Here is a 16,380-nt window from a genome sequence, read left to right on the forward strand (position 1 = left end):
ATGATCTAAGAAATATATTAGCAAACTAGAAAAGCATAAAAATTCACTAATTTTATAAAAGGCAAACATATAAATAGGGGAGGCTGGGTGGCTCAGTCAGTTGAGCGTCCAACTCTTGATTTCAACTCAGGTCATGATCCCCAGGTCATGGGATTGAGCCCCATGCCTGGCTCCACATACTGAGTGTGGAGCCTGATTACGATTTTCTCTCTCTCTCTCCTTCTCCCTCCCTGCCTCTCTCTCTCTCTCTCTCTCTCCCCTGTGCCCCTCTCCCCAACTCATGCTCTCTCTCTCTCTCTAAAAAAAAAAAAAACAGAAAACAAACCATACAAATAAAAAATGCATAGCAAACATCAAGATGAAGAAGAAAAGGGGCATCCTTTTCTTTTCAGGCATGTTACCATTACTTCTATTCAAGCGACTGACCGTGAGACCTACCTAGTGCAATGGAATAAGAAAAAAAGAAATAAAAGTAATAAAGAAGAAAAAGAAGAACCAAAAGTCTCATTTTTCTGAAGAGGGCATAATTTTTAATCTTAATATAGAAAATCTAAAGAAATTATAGGAAAATTAAGACATTTAATAAGAAGGTTTAGCAAGTTCTGAAACAAAAATCAGTATATAAAATTCAGTTGTAGGGGAGCCTGGGTGGCGCAGTCGGTTAAGCGTCTGACTTCAGCCAGGTCATGATCTCGCGGTCCGTGAGTTCGAGCCCCGCATCAGGCTCTGGGCTGATGGCTCAGAGCCTGGAGCCTGTTTCCGATTCTGTGTCTCCCTCTCTCTCTGCTCCTCCCCCGTTCATGCTCTGTCTCTCTCTGTCCCAAAAATAAATGAACGTTGAAAAAAAAATTAAAAAAAAAATTCAGTTGTATTTACACATTAGATACAAGAAGCTTTAAATCAGTTTTAAGAAGGGCATTTTCAGTGGCAACCAAAAATATAAAAGTACCCAAGGATAAGTATATCAAAAGGCATGCAAAGCCTTAATGGAGCAAATTATTAAATGTTGATAAAAATCATCAAGGATAAGGAGCACCTCGCTGGCTCAGTTGGTAGATTGTGTGACTCTTGATCTCAGGGTTATGAGTTTGAGCCCCACACTGGGTATGGAGCCTATTTAATAAAATAAAATAAAATAAAATAAATTAAAATAAAATAAAATAAAATCTTTAAAAAAAATCCTTAAGGGTGTCCTAAACAAGTGGAGAGAAATAACCTGTTCCTGTAGAGTCTGTGATTCCTAAATGATGCTATATAGATGCAGTGAACTTCCAATAAAAGTCACTAGATGTTTGTAGATGGCACTGTGGAGCCAGTCAGCATGTGTCACCAGGAGACACATGGAACTGGATTCTGAAGGTGCTGGTCAGATCATAAAATTGGATAAAGAGGAGTTTTTTTTATTTGGGAGCACACTTCTACTGTGTAACCTAAGTCGTGTAAGACTTAAACCCTCCACAAGGACTGCAGGAAACAGTGGTAATACACAGCTAGGCTAATTCTTGGGTGCCTGGAAAAACCAACAGTGCCCACTAAGTGAAATACGGGTGCCAGAACTGTCATAGCAGAAAGCAGAGGAAGGCATCAAAAGTTCACAGAAGTAGACCCTCAAAAGTAGATATAGTATAAAGACCAAAAATCCTGTCAACTGACTATTCTACAGGAGGGTCTGGAGAACACTCCATTTATTAGAACAATAAAGAATGTGCTAATGAGACAGAAACCAGCATCACTGAGAAGCTCTTTGATTTTGAGTTAGGAATTGTCACTACAGGACTGGGCTCACAGATAGCAATGGGGATGATCCCAAAATACTACAGGCTAGGAGGTGTGGCTTAACCATCAGAATGGAGGTGAGCACAATTGTCACAAAGGTAGGTTCCCAAGGCAGTCAGGAGAGTCACGGAGATATTTAACAGAATATAGTTTCCCTAGGTGCCCGAGAGATGGACACTTCTCTGATCCAGACCCACTGGGCTTAAGCAGAGGCTAGATGGCTAGAAGATAGGACCCCACACCACCACAGCAATCAGTAGTCATTTTTCTAGGCTTCCCTCAAAGGATGTAAAAGCTATTTAGCAGTGGGAAAAGGGGAAAACTCAAACATATAGAGGTCTGTTGGGCACAGGGACTGAATTGATCTGAAGTGGTAAATGTTCTCCTTTTGGAATGAGAGCATATAGAAGGGAAGTAATAAAAGGAATCTTGACCCAAGTCCAGCTCACAGAGTGTCCACTGAGTCTATGATCCAGTCAGCGGTCACTTCTCTCCATCCTGAATTTAAAATGGAAACAGTATACTTGGTACTTGGCATAAGCTTCACATTTATTTTTGATCAAGTTGAAACCTCTGAATGTTCTCTCCTTTCTCCCACCAAAATAGTAAGTTACAAACAATATTGTGTCTTAGAATTGAGGGTGGATGCCAGACATGAGTGCTGCTCTTAAAATCCTAAAGTGTGCAGAGTTGGTGGTCCCTGCCATACACTCATTTAACTCACCTTTGTGGTCCTTCGAAAACTAGATGGATCTTGGTGGATGATAGTTGTCTACTGTGAACTTAACCAAGGCGTACTCCCAGTCACAGGTGCTATGTCGGATGAGGTACCTTTGCTAGAGCAGATTAACACAGCCTGAAGTACACAGTATTTTAAATTCATGTGATAACACCTATCAGTGAGCATTCACAATATAAGAAATGATAAATGGGCAACAGATGGATGGTGTGAAAAACTGACCACAGCCAGCCTCTGCCATTGGTCATGTCAGTGCTAGCACAATGGGCTCAAGAATGAAGTCGTTTTATGGTTGGCAGGGGTGGAAGCTGTGCATGGGTCCAACAGCAAGTGCTTCTACTCATCAAGGCTGAGCAAGCTACTGCTGCTACCAGATGCCCCACCTTCCAGTAGCAGGAAGCTATCCTGAGCCCCCTGATTCATGATCAACATACCATGGAAAACAAGCAGCCACTTGAGGGGCATACTGATTACAGCTGACCTGTTGTGGCTTGAATTGTGGCTCCCAAATATATATATAGAGGTTCCAACGTGGTATCTGTATATGGGACCTTGTTTGGAAATATGGTCTTTGAGGGTGTAATGAAGATATAAGTTAAGATGAGGTGGGGTAGAGTGCGTCCTTAACCCAGCATTACTGGTATCCTTATAAGAAGAGACAAAGAGACACAGAGGCAGACACAGAGAGAATACATGTGAAGACATAGACATATGGGAGTAAGATGTCTATGTGATGACAGACGCAGAGATTGAGAGTTATGTTGCTGTAAACAAAAGAACATGAAGGATGGCTGACAACCACAAGAAGCTAGGAGATAGGGTCATGGCCCTGCTGACACCTTGATTACAGACTTGTATGTAGCCTGCAGAATTGTGAGAGAAGAATTTTCTGTTGTATTAAGCCATCCAGAGTGTGGTAATTTGTTATTGTGACCCTAGAAAACTAACACAGGACCACTTTCACCCTTGGCTGGGGCAGCAATTTATCTCATCTAGAATTGATATTATGGGTACAGTTCACCTTTCCTATCTGCAGGACTTTGGCCAGCACAACTGAAGGCTCACAGTGACTGGCCAACATAAAACAGAGAATACTATCCACTACTGTCATGGACCAAGGGTTCCACTTCACATAAAAGACTTTACAACAATAGACATGTCTGTGGGATCCTTGGATCCGATCACAAAATACACTATCCAGAATGTACTGGCCTCGTAGAGCAACTGAATGGCCTTTTGAAGGTATAGGTGAAGCATGAACTTGAAGTTGATACCTAAAAAAGATGGAATGCCATCTTCCAAGATATATCTCTGCAACCCGTAGTTTCTGTTTCCCAAAGGAGAAGTGTTTCCACTACAAAAACAGCTAGAGCTCGATTCAACGTTAAACTATGGATACTGCCCAATCCCTGAAGACTTCTTGTGTCAAGAGAACAGCAGACAAGAAAAAAAGGATAATCAGCTTTAATCATATGCAGGAGGAAGTAGGGCTGTGTTATACAGGTAAGAAAGAACAGATTTGCACTTACGTAAACCACTGTATCATCTTTCGTGACTCCCTTGCCTAATTTTGACAGTAAATGGACAAGTACAGGAGCCATGTCCTAAGAAGGCCTTGATGATCACAGTCTCAGATACTTACGGGCATTAAAAGGCCTGGCCCCTTGGGGCACCTGGGCGGTTCAGTCAGTTAAGCATCTGACTCTTGGTTTTGGCTCAGATCGTGATCTCATGGTCCATAAGATTGAGCCCAGCATTAGGCTCTGTGCTGCTGGTGCAGAGCCTGCTTAGGATTCTCTCTCTTTCCCTATCTTTCTGCCCCTCCCCTGCTCTATCTCTCAAAATGAATAAATAAACTTAAAAAAAAAAAAAAAAAGGCCTGGCCCCTTTATCTCAATTTAGGACATCTCTGAAGGGAACACCCAGCTCCAGGGTCCCCAGGATATCCACTGAATCCTCTAACAAGCTGAACCACAAAAAAACTTCTCCATTTGCCCCATCTTGCTGGTCTCACTCTTTCTCAGGTATTGACTACAAGGCATAAACTCCTGGACATGAATCCCCATCTCAGAGTCTATTTCCCAGGAAAGTCCAGACCAAGTAAAGATTTACTGTGGAGGTGGGAAAACAAATATTGTTAAAATGTCCTAATTACCCAAAGCAATCTATACATTTAATGCAACCCCTACCAAAATACCAGTAACACTTTTTCACAGAATTAGAACACATAATTCTAAAATTTGTATGGAACCACAAAGACCCTGAATAGCCAAAGAAATTTTATAAAAGAATAAAACTGAAGGTATCACAATCCCAGATTTCAAGATATATTACAAAGCTGTAGTAATCAAAACAGTATGGTACTGGCACAAAAATAGACACATAAATCAAAGGGACAGAATAGAGAGCCTAGAAATAAACCCACAATTATATGACCAATTAATCTACAACAAAGGAGGAAAGAATATCCAATGATAAAAAGACAGTCTCTTCAACAAATGGTGTGGGAAAACTCGATGGCTACATGCAAAAGAGTGAAACTGGACCATTTTCTTATACCATACACAAAATAAACTCAAAATGGATTAAAGATCTAAATGTGAGCCTTCACACCATAAAAATTCTAGAAGAGAGCACGGGCAATAATTTGTCTGACATTGACCATAGCAACATTTTTCTAGACATATATCTAGAGGTAAGGGAAACAAAAGCAAAAAACAAAAATGAAAACAAAACTATTGGGGCTACATCAAAATAAAAAGCTTCTGCATAGCAAAGGACACAATTAACAAAATGATAACCTACTGAATGGGAGAAGATATTTGCAAATGATATATCTGATAAGGGGTTAGTGTCCAAAATATATAGAGAACTGATACAACTCAACATCAAAACACCCAAGCAAATTAATTACCCAATTAAAAAGTGGGCAGAAGACATGAACAGACATTTCTCCAAAGAAGACAGACAGATCGCCAACAGAGACATGAAAAGATGCTCAACATCACTCATCATCAGGGAAATGCAAATCAAAACCATAATGATGTATCATCTCACACCGGTCAGAATCTTGTCATTTGCAACAACATAAATGAATCTAAAAGATATAATGCTAAGGGAAATAAGTCAGTCACAGAAAGACAAATACTATCTGATCTCACTCATATGTGGAATTTAAGAAACAAAAAGACAAAGAAAAAAGTAGTTCATGAGTTTCTGCCCCTTCTCTGCTCCTTCTCTCTCTCTCACTCTCTCTCTCAAAATAAATACACTTAAAAAAATACTTACTATAAAAATGTAGGAAAGAAGACAGTATAATTTTGCTACAAATAAAATCCAAGTGGATAATGGTTTAAATGCAGAAGACGAAGATATAAAACTTTCAGACGAGAACATAGGAGAATATCTTTATGAATCAGGGTAGGGAAGAGTTGTCAAAATAAGACATGAAAAGCATAAACCATAAGGAAAAGACTAATAAGTTTGACTATATTAAAATTAAGAACTTCTTGTCCATAAGAGGCACATAAACAAAATGAAAAAGTAATTCACAAATGAGAAAAATATAGATGAAGTCATACAACTTCAAAGGATTACTATCAAAGATATATGCAATATTATACATATTACATATTTACATAATATTTTACATATATACACATAGATATACCTATACATATATACACATATATGTATGTGTATATATATGTTTATTTTGTTCATCTATGTACATTTCTTTATAATTTTCCAGTTATTTCAATCATTAAAATATCACCTTAAAAATATTTGTAATATATTATTTAACTGTTAAGCAAAATGTGATTCCATTTCAACTAGATCTCAAGTACCATTCTTCAATTAAAATTAATCAAAATTAATGTAATTAAAATTCTTAAAGTCTTTAAAATTAATTAAAAACTAACATTCTTTCACTGTGCTTACAAATCATACACATACATATGTGTGTGCATGCATGTGTGTATAATAGCTATGAAAATCCATTTTATAAGTTTATATGCTATATATATTAGAATACATGTTTAAACATCAGTCCACAAAGAATTCTTGATTCAGTAGATTTCAAGTATGGTATAAACTACCCAGGAAATATCAACGAGATATGAAGTATTTGACCATACCCCTCTCACTTCTGCACACAATGAATGCCACCTTCGAATGCTAGAAGAGTTTGTTTTTGTAGAAGCCAATCTTATTTTAGTCCTAGTCACTTTAGTCACTGTAACCAAAATTATGTAAACTTTCTAAATAGACTAAATATTCTAAAAATACAGTGAAACACCAACCTCCACACCAACCAAGTCACAATACGGGTGTCTGGCCTAAACCCACAAAATGAGAATGATGGGAAGGTCATTTATCAAACAGCAGTGACCATAACGTGCTCCCACCACTGTGTCAAAAACAAAGGCAACCAAATGGCTATTACTCAAAGTTATTCCGTTATCGCTGGGAAAGCATTTCGTCCCTTCATACCCTCAATGCTTATCATATTAGACCTACAACTTAAGTTCAATAATTATAACCATGTGTCTTTGAAACATTTCCCCATACCTTGGAAAATGCTGGAACAGTTTGTAGCTTTGTTACTATGTTTTTAGGATTTCCCTTGAAATATGAGTGTGTTCTGTGCAAAAAGGATTTGTTCCAATCTGTTTGTTACCACTTATAGTGCAGCCTTGGGCATTTTGAACCCTAAATGAGCTGCTTTGACCATTAGGAAGAGTTGTGAAGACACATATGTCAAACGTTATGAAGCAGGCCCAGTTTGTCCACATTTGCTCCCCACCTGCAAACAATTTCCATAAGGCCTCTTTCTTTAAGCATTAACACCATACCCATGAGCTTACGAACATATCCACTCAGCTGCCATATTCTGACTGCTGTCTTTTTCTTCCTCCTCTCCTCCTCTGGTCTTGGCTACTGGAGGTCCCACTACCGATGCCTTAAAATTTTTGGAGCATATTCAGTAAAATAGAGAAATTAGTTTTCCTTTTTCTTGTCACTTGCTATTGGAAAAGCAGCCACGCCAAGCTGGCTTTCACCTGCTGTACCATATCTATTTTAAAATATTCCATTTTGGATAATATAATGTATGTGTATAAGCCATCTGCAATCTACAACCTGGAAAAGTTGGTTAACATTTGCAGTTTCCTAACCCTGACTTCACACTTCAGGGTGGGTTGGTTAGCTTTTGAGAGACCCTATCAGGTATCCACTCTCCAGAAAACAATACACAGAATACTTTCAATTGAAGTCAGTTAAGCTTCTATTTTGGCTCAAGTCATGATCTCACGGTTGGTGAGTTCGAGCCCCGCATTGGACTCTCTGCTGTCAGCACATAGGCTGCTTCAAATCCTGCCTCCTTCTCTCTCTGCCCCCTACCCCCCACTGCTCATGCGCTTATGCGCACTCATGCTCTCTCTCTCAAAAATAAACATTTAAAAAATGCAGTCTAAATCTCGACTATTGCATTTGCTGATTAGAAAGGAGTTTTCACTGGTGAAACGACAGGTGATCAAGATGTGAGATCACCAAGGAAATTAGTGTGGGCCCCTCTACCCTGTCACAAATAGGGTATGAGAATCGGGTGAGCCCAACATACTAACACTTCTGCAGCAAACAAAGCCTTAGGACCGTAGTAACTCCTTCTGCCACCACAGCCCCACCCTAACATCACAACCACTTAAGGGAGGATTTTGCCATCTTTGCTGATTGACGAAGAAGCGATCTTGTTGCCGAAGTTTTTCTCACATTTCCCTTGCGATAGACCTTTAAAGAAAGGTGCTCTCAGAGTGTGGTAAGGACAGAGAGTAGAAATTTTAGATTGTCTACAGGAACAGCTGCACTGTTCTGGTGACTGCTAATCAGTGCGCATGTGGAAAATTCAGTTCATGATGTTTTCATTGTAACAGGTCACCCTGAGGATGGAGTAAGGCGGTCATAGTTCACTCTCTCCTCTCTGGTTTAAGGCTACTCGGAGTTATCAAACAATCAGAAATTGTCCCATAACAGTTCTCAACAACTCTTATATAACTATAGAAATAGAAAATGAGTAATAATATCTATTGATGACACAGATATGGTGGCAATATAAATGGTTACCATCTTTTGGGAAAACAACTGAAAATATCTATTAAAATTAAACCTTTGCATACACTTCAGCCCCATAGTCTAATTTTTGGGAATCGATTCCATGGGTATGAGTATCAGAATATATAATGGAAAATACAAAAAAAAAACCAAATTATTGCAGCACTGGTTAAGGTGGCACAAAATAAAATGCAAGCCAGAGGAATGCCAACACATGGAAAACACTTAAATAAATTATGCATGGGCTATTATAAAACATTAGCAATTATTATTAAAGAATAATTAAGTTCTGTGAACTGATGGGCGACTTGGGGGTATTCCAAAATGTGTTGAAGGAGGAAAATGATATGAATGGAAGAGTATTTAATATTCCACTTTTGTAAACAACGACAAAAAAAGTGTATGGAATGCGTACGTACATTAAATTACAAAAGGATACAAAATGTGAGGCGTGAAAGGGACAGTGAGAGCAAAGGATAGAGAAGGTGCGGAAGTAAGGTAAGCAGAAAATTAAAGTCGGGAAGAGACTACTAATGAAGAACCGTAACACGATATGATGTGTGTGAAATTATAGGTGTATATGCATGCTTACAGAAATTAGAAGAGCAAGATGGATCTCTTATGAAGACGTCCATAACGTATTGAACAGAAAAAAGTAACAATTAAGTAATGGGTACTTTCTGATTCTATTTCAGGATAAAGGAAATAAATAGCATCTCTATACAGATATATCTATGGCTATGTGTTTGCCTGAGCAAGAATAAGGGTTTGGAAAGATACGGAATCAGATCTCCAGGGGATGACCTTGGGATGGGGTGGGTTAATTAAGAATTTGGGCTGCTGGGGCAGGTGAGTGTTACCTTTGCCCACTTTTGAACTGCATTATGTTGTTTTACTTATTACAACCCAAAAGTATTACTTTGGCAATTTGAAAAGAAGAAAACACGCAAGTTAGAGATTCTGGATAATTGAACAATTTTCTAACTAATTCATGGGGAAAAATAGTTCTTAAATATTTTTGAATGAATTTTTATTTAAATCATTTATTTTAAACTATTAAAGCTTCATTAAATTCACCAATGTACCGAATCCTTATTGGAAATCCTTAAGTTCCTTATTTTGGTCAAAGAATTAAAGTTACTTCAAATGTAGTAATGAAATTCTTAAACATCTATTTAACTAAAGCTCGCAAAGTAAATCATATTCACTGTCATTTTTGCATAGGAGTAACAGTTCTGGCTTTTGAGAGCTATCAAAAATAGCATTTCATGGAGCCGTTACTATATGGCAGACATTATGCTTTTATTTTTTTTTTTTTTGAGCTATAATTTACATACATAAATTTTACATAAAATTTCCCTTCTATTCCCTCAAGAAACAGATGCCAAGATGAGAATAAGCATGAATTATGTTGGCAAAGGTTGTTGTCGTTTTTAATTTTAGCTATTGTAATAGAAGTTGAGTTACTTCCCATTGATAACTTTTACAAAGAACTACATGAACAGCCCTATTCAGCAGGTGAAATCTCCCCAATGGATTTATTTTAAATAGCTTGCCCATGGCAATTCAGAGCTGGTTTGATCTTGAAAATGCTGCCTGTAACCACATGTGACCTATTGTCTGCAAGGATCCTAAGTCTTTATTCAGTGATGGTTGGTTATGCAGGTGGCTGTTCAAAGTCAGTGAGGCACAGAATGTATTTCCTGGTTATTTCCTCAGTTTAAGGAGGTGATCAATATAACCTTTTGAAGCTTTTTGCAGGTTTATCTTTGGGTAGTGGGAATACAGAAAATGCAAATAAATAGAAAATAGAGATAAAAAGTCATCCACACCCTATTTAGTAAGCATGTAAGTTTAAACTCAGTTTGATGGAAGTTGAGGGAAAAAAATTATTGAAAAGTAACATCAATCGTAAGCTGAGACTTGTATATAATGAGTTAAGTTTATTAAGGTAAATTTTCTCTCTGAAGTGCTAAGTATGTAGTGAGGACACATTGGCAAAAATCAGTTTTTGTGTTTTAGGACTCTAGCATAAAATGAAGAAGAAACAAGGATTGTGAATGATGTTCAGTCCTCCATCTTTATGATTCTGATTTGTGTTACATTAGTAGAAAATTCTACTGAAAACCAGCATGATTAATCACGATGTGACTTTTAAGGAATTCATTTGGTGGAAGGTGGGGTGAAAAGGAAGTTAAACAAAACCTTTGTGGGGTCTTCTTTGATGTTATTTTTTAGTCTTTTGTTTTTGGCAGGGGTTGGAGTGCAGTTAGGGAAAATAAGTGGTAGAGAAAGGGATTGTGTGATTTAGGAATAAATAACTGAGTAATGTGGCCCCAGTGAGACCCAGAGGTTGGGATTGGAGGGTGGGTGTGAGGGCATGTGAACTGAACGGTAGTCCATTTTCATTTTTTGTATTTTTGCTTTTTAAATCTAGGGTTACATCTGAGGCTGTATTTATCTCTCTAGAAAATTATCAGTAGAATACAGAAACAAAGAATACAGAAACTAGGCTCTATTTCCACCCTCTTGTGCGTATGTCTGTGTAAACTGGCAAGCTATAAGCTTCCAATGAGCTTAGAAATGGCATACCAGCTTCTATCCTACCATAGCATCAATGTTTATCTACCTCTCCCACAATTAAAATCAGATGTCCGACCACAAGCAAGAGTGAGGCTTTGCTTACCTTAATAATGACTGCTTGTAACCTCACTATTCAGCCACTTAAGTACTGGCCCTATGAATCAAATCAGCAGAGAGGAAGAAAAGTGTCAGTGTCAGAATCCACTTCGGGCATTTAGGCTGACTCCACATTTACAAAAACATTCATAGAAACAAATTCCAACCTCAAGTCTTTTTCTCCGACTTCAAGTCCATCAGATTGCAAGTTAATTACTAATTCTAGTTGACTGCATAAATCAACAGACCAAAAATGTGTAACCATTTGCTTAAAGGGCAAATGATTTGTGAAATTTCACCTAGCTGTTTTTATTCATGTCATGCAAAATTATGTATATTACCATTATTCACCATTTAATCATCAGCCACATTCTAAACAGTTTGAAATGTCAAGTCAAATCTAAATTCTCTGAATTTTAGAGTGTTTAATTACACGAGGAATAGCAAAACAGGAAGAAATTATTCAAAGCTAATTTTGCAGATCCTTGCAAGAGTGGAAATGGCAACTGTATTTCCAATAGGTCCAAAACCAGAAGTTAATTTTATTTCTCAAGTCAACAAAACTCTTTTTATTGAAATGCCAATCTGTTCACAGAATTACAAACTTACTGTATGCTAGAAAAAGGCTTAAAGAATGAACACAAACAGTTAAAAGGAAATCGTTGACAAAATACAAAATGAATGCATTCTAGGTAAGTGATTCTATCCATTGCACATCTAATTGAGATATTTTGGATTCCTAAGCATAAGCTTAATTTTTTTCCTCCCAAGTTTGGTCAACTTTGATTTAACAAGCACTGCGTGCCTTGTTCTACCTCTTTGCTCTACTCAGATATCAGATTAATGTAAATTTAGTATTTGTTTTAATTCTATAACACACTCTATCTTACAATATCTTCTGTCTTTATGCATTGAGCAAGAGAACTATTTGCAGACCTTGATTCTTCATTAAGTGGATGGAAGCATTTTTCCAGAGGGGTCTGATATATGGCAATGATGAAATAATATGACCAATTTGATAAATGTTCACCAAAAGACCTCGAGACATTTACAAGACATGTGCAAGAAAACACAATGCATTATAGAAGAAGAGAAAAAGTAAATATAATGAAACTAGCTTATATAGAAATAATTGCCTCATTAGTTTGTATTTTAAGGAGGACACTATTTACAATGATCATATAGGATGCTAGCATTCTTTCTAAAGTTAGGGAACCCAGTTTTATTTTTAGCAGGCTCTTAATATTTGTAGAAAAAGAGCTTAGCTACACCCCCCCCATATTACATAATCTAGACTTATAAATGGAATGACTTCATTTTCAGTGATTGAGGTCTGAAGTTTAAATTCATCAGTTTGTTATTCATTATATTTTGTCAAGACAAAAAAAAAAAAAGCTTAGTGTGCTGGGGCACCTGCGTGGTTCAGTTGGTTAAGCATCTGACTTTGACTTAGGTCATGATCTCGCCATTCCTGAGTTTGAGCCCCATGTCAGGCTCTGCGTCAACAACTCAGAACCTGGAGCCTGGTTTAGGTTCTGTGTCTCCCTCTCTCTCTGTCCCTTCCCCACTCACACTGTCTCTCAAAAATAAATAAACGTTGGGGCACCTGGGTGGCTCAGTAGGTTAAGTGGCTAACTTCGGCTCAGGTCATGATCTCGTGGTCCGTGAGTTCGAGCTCCGCATAGCGCTCTGTGCTGACAGCTCAGAGCCTGGAGCCTGTTTCAGATTCTGTGTCTCCCTCTCTCTGACCCTCCCCCGTTCATGCTCTGTCTCTCTGTCTCAAAAATAAATAAACGTTAATAAAAAATAAATAAATAAATGTTGAAAATAAATAAATAAATAAATAACCTTAGTGTGATTCCAAAAGTAAATAACTCATTTTGAGGTAACTCACTGAGAATTTAAAATTAAACTAAAATAGAAGCTTCTGTTTTATTAATGAAATAATTAATAAAGGAACAGTAGTTTTCACATTCTTTCTGCATCACAGATCTCTTTTAGAATAAAAATCTGATGAAATGTCTGGATTTTCCCAGAAAAAAAAATGTATATTCTAACTAAATTTTGTATATGGTTTCTCTGTAAACTTGTCCTTTCACACCAAATTTTAAAAACCTTTAACTTGGGGTCAAGTTAAAGAATACCTGCATGCAATAAGGATCCTGTCATAATTATGTTTATTGTTACCAGACTGAGCCACAAGTTGGCTCAGATTCCTAGCAGGGGGAAATAGAAAGCCTGGTTATGATGACCTCATTAGAAAAAAAGAAACAGGGAAAACAAAGTTTTGCCTAGCAATGAATTATAAATAATTTCCCCTGGAACTGTTTTTGTAAACTTTACTTTGGAAACTGTGCATAATCTCACTTGCAATAGTAAATTTCATGTAATTTCTTATTTTAGGCACTTAAGAAAATAAGAGGACATAAGATTACTAGGAAACATATAGCCTGTTGGTCGTCTGAACCATAGGAGAATATGCATTCAATTCACCTGGTAGTTAGTCAATTTTATCCTTAGACTTTATAGACCTTAGGCTTATATTCCTTAACATTTTACTGTTCATTTAAAGCTGGGCTTTTAATAGGTACAGTTCAGGTATCAGCCCTCTGGAAATCTCTGATACATTCAGCCTTATGAAAGATAGGAAAAGAAGAAACAACATGTGTATAATAAGGTCCCCAAAGAAGAAAACCAAAACAATAAAATGAGATATTTTAAAAATCTATAATAAAAAAAACTTTCCTAAAATTAAGAATATATATGCATAAGACAGTACATGTTGAAAGGACACACTGTGTACCTGGGAAAATAAAATGAGAACACAGGAAAGTAAGGAAATTACTGGTTGTTGACGAAATTGAGTAAATTCTCTTGACATCTGGGAAACATCTTGAAATCTAAGTCACTTATAACTGATAGAAAATAAAATTGTGAAGAATTTTCAATAGCAACATTTTATGCCTTCTAGGATAAAGCAAAAATAAAATCTGGACCAACTGTTTTCTACTCAGATAAGTTGCTTTTCAAGTGTAAAGCCAAACTCTTTTCAACATCCCATGAGTTATTCCTGACATATCCATTCAAGAATAACCTTCAGACAATTAAAATGACTGGATAGACATCAATTTAAGGGCATTTGGTGAGCATTAGCATATAGTTAATTATAGAACAGTGAGTAAATAATGGTAATAAGGGAAGAAATACAATATGTAATAATTATAGGTACCAATCCTAATGCTGACATCTCCCCTTAGGGTACAGAGTGAATAGGATGAAGGAACAGGGATAGAAGGTAGACTTCTTTCAATATACCTTGTTCTATGGAATTGACTTTGAATCTGTGTAAGAATTTTATATAATAAAAAATTAAGTCCCTAAAAATTGAATTAAAATGAGAGAAGTGAATCAAAACCAGTAACTAGTGCTGGCATAACCCCTCAGAAATGAATCCAAATATCTTTTTGTTTGTATTTATTTTTTTTAGACACAGAGCAGGGGAGAAAGACAGAGGGAGAGAGAGAGAGAATCCTAAGCAGGCTTGCTCAGCATGGAGCCCAAAGCAGGGCTCGATCCTATGACCCTAGGGTCATGACCTGAGCTGAAATCAAGAGTCAGATGCTCAACCGACTAAGCTACCCAGGTGCTCCAAAATATTTTTTAAAAAACAGTTTTAGATTGTACATCCCTAATATATGCCTTAAGGACAAAAAAAAAAAAAGCTAGAAAAAAAATGGTAGTTTTCAGTAATCATACTATAGGTGATAGCAATGGTTTTGTAACTCAAAAATGTTGTATGCATAAAGTATAATTCTGCAATATTATAATCCTATTATCCAGTGTCCTTGACAAGCAAGATTCTTGACAAGGGAGAAAGGAAAAACTGATGTCAGAAGGAAGAGATTAATAAGAGCTTTTAGTCCTGAATTTGAAGTCTCAGTATAAACTGACATTTTCTGCTTGAAAGAAACTATTTGTAGTTTTTTCAACTGAAAAGTCTAAGAAACACTGATGCACCCAGTAGCAAAATGTCCTAGAAGCACTCTTGCTCCCCAGGATGTGGTGTTGAAATCCAATTTCCTTCTGAAAGGAACAAGAGATCTTTGGAGAGATGGCTAATTCTAGATTCAGATCCAGGACAGGAAATATACAAGCTTGTCTTGGAAACTCTTGTCACATCAGATAATGAGGAAGCTATCAAAGATTATTAAGTGTGTGTCAAAAACTTGAAAATCAGCTCTCAGAGACTGTCAAAGATGAAGCAATATGAAGATCAATGAGGAAAAAAAAAAACCTTCAAAAGATTGAAATTCACCAGGGGCTCCTGGGTGGCTCAGCCAGTTGAGCCCTGACTTTTGATTTTGGCTCAGGTGTCATGATCCCAGGGTGGTAGGATTGAGCCCTGCATTGGGCTCTGCGCTGAGTGTGAAGTCTGGGTTTTTTCTTTTCCCCTCCGTCTGCCCCATCCCCACTCATACTATCTCTAAAAAAAAAAACAAAAACAAAAACATATTTTAATTCATCAGTTTAAATCCATCAGTTCATAATGATACTTAAAACAATAATTGGGGGGCGCCTGGGTGGCGTAGTCGGTTAAGCGTCCGACTTCAACCAGGTCACAATCTCGCGGTCCGTGAGTTCGAGCCCCGCGTCGGGCTCTGGGCTGATGGCTCAGAGCCTGGAGCCTGTTTCTGATTCTGTGTCTCCCTCTCTCTCTGCCCCTCCCCCGTTCATGCTCTGTCTCTCTCTGTCCCAAAAATAAATAAACGTTGAAAAAAAAACAAAAAACAAAAAACAAACAAACAATAATTGGTCAGCCATCAGAAGACTCTAACGAACCAACTCATTACTTTGAAAATGTATAAGCAAAGAACCACTGAGTAAATTATGGTAGGTCAGCAAATAAATGAGAAAGAAATGACAGAATTGGAATATCATCCATTTGTAACACAAAATGAGTTCGTGGATGTAGGCATTAAGTATCAATTATTACTAATACCCAAAACAGAAAGAAAACCGGATATTAGGTGTCTGCTGAGAGAGGAAGGAATCTTTCCAAAAAATCAAACCTGAAT

General features: G+C 37.2%; 1 long non-coding RNA gene across 1 annotated transcript in view; it reads right to left on the reverse strand.

The window, feature by feature from the left end:
* LOC121028911 (uncharacterized) overlaps positions 1–16,380 on the reverse strand; it is a 230,656-nt gene that overhangs the window by 101,318 nt on the left and 112,958 nt on the right. The window contains exon 5 of the long non-coding RNA XR_005789497.1: positions 11,313–11,363. This is a non-coding gene — a long non-coding RNA (uncharacterized LOC121028911). The remainder of the gene's footprint in view (positions 1–11,312; positions 11,364–16,380) is intronic.

Source organism: Herpailurus yagouaroundi, unplaced genomic scaffold, assembly GCF_014898765.1.
Source record: "Herpailurus yagouaroundi ecotype Mexico unplaced genomic scaffold, PumYag 100, whole genome shotgun sequence".
Taxonomy (NCBI): Eukaryota; Metazoa; Chordata; class Mammalia; order Carnivora; family Felidae; genus Herpailurus; species Herpailurus yagouaroundi.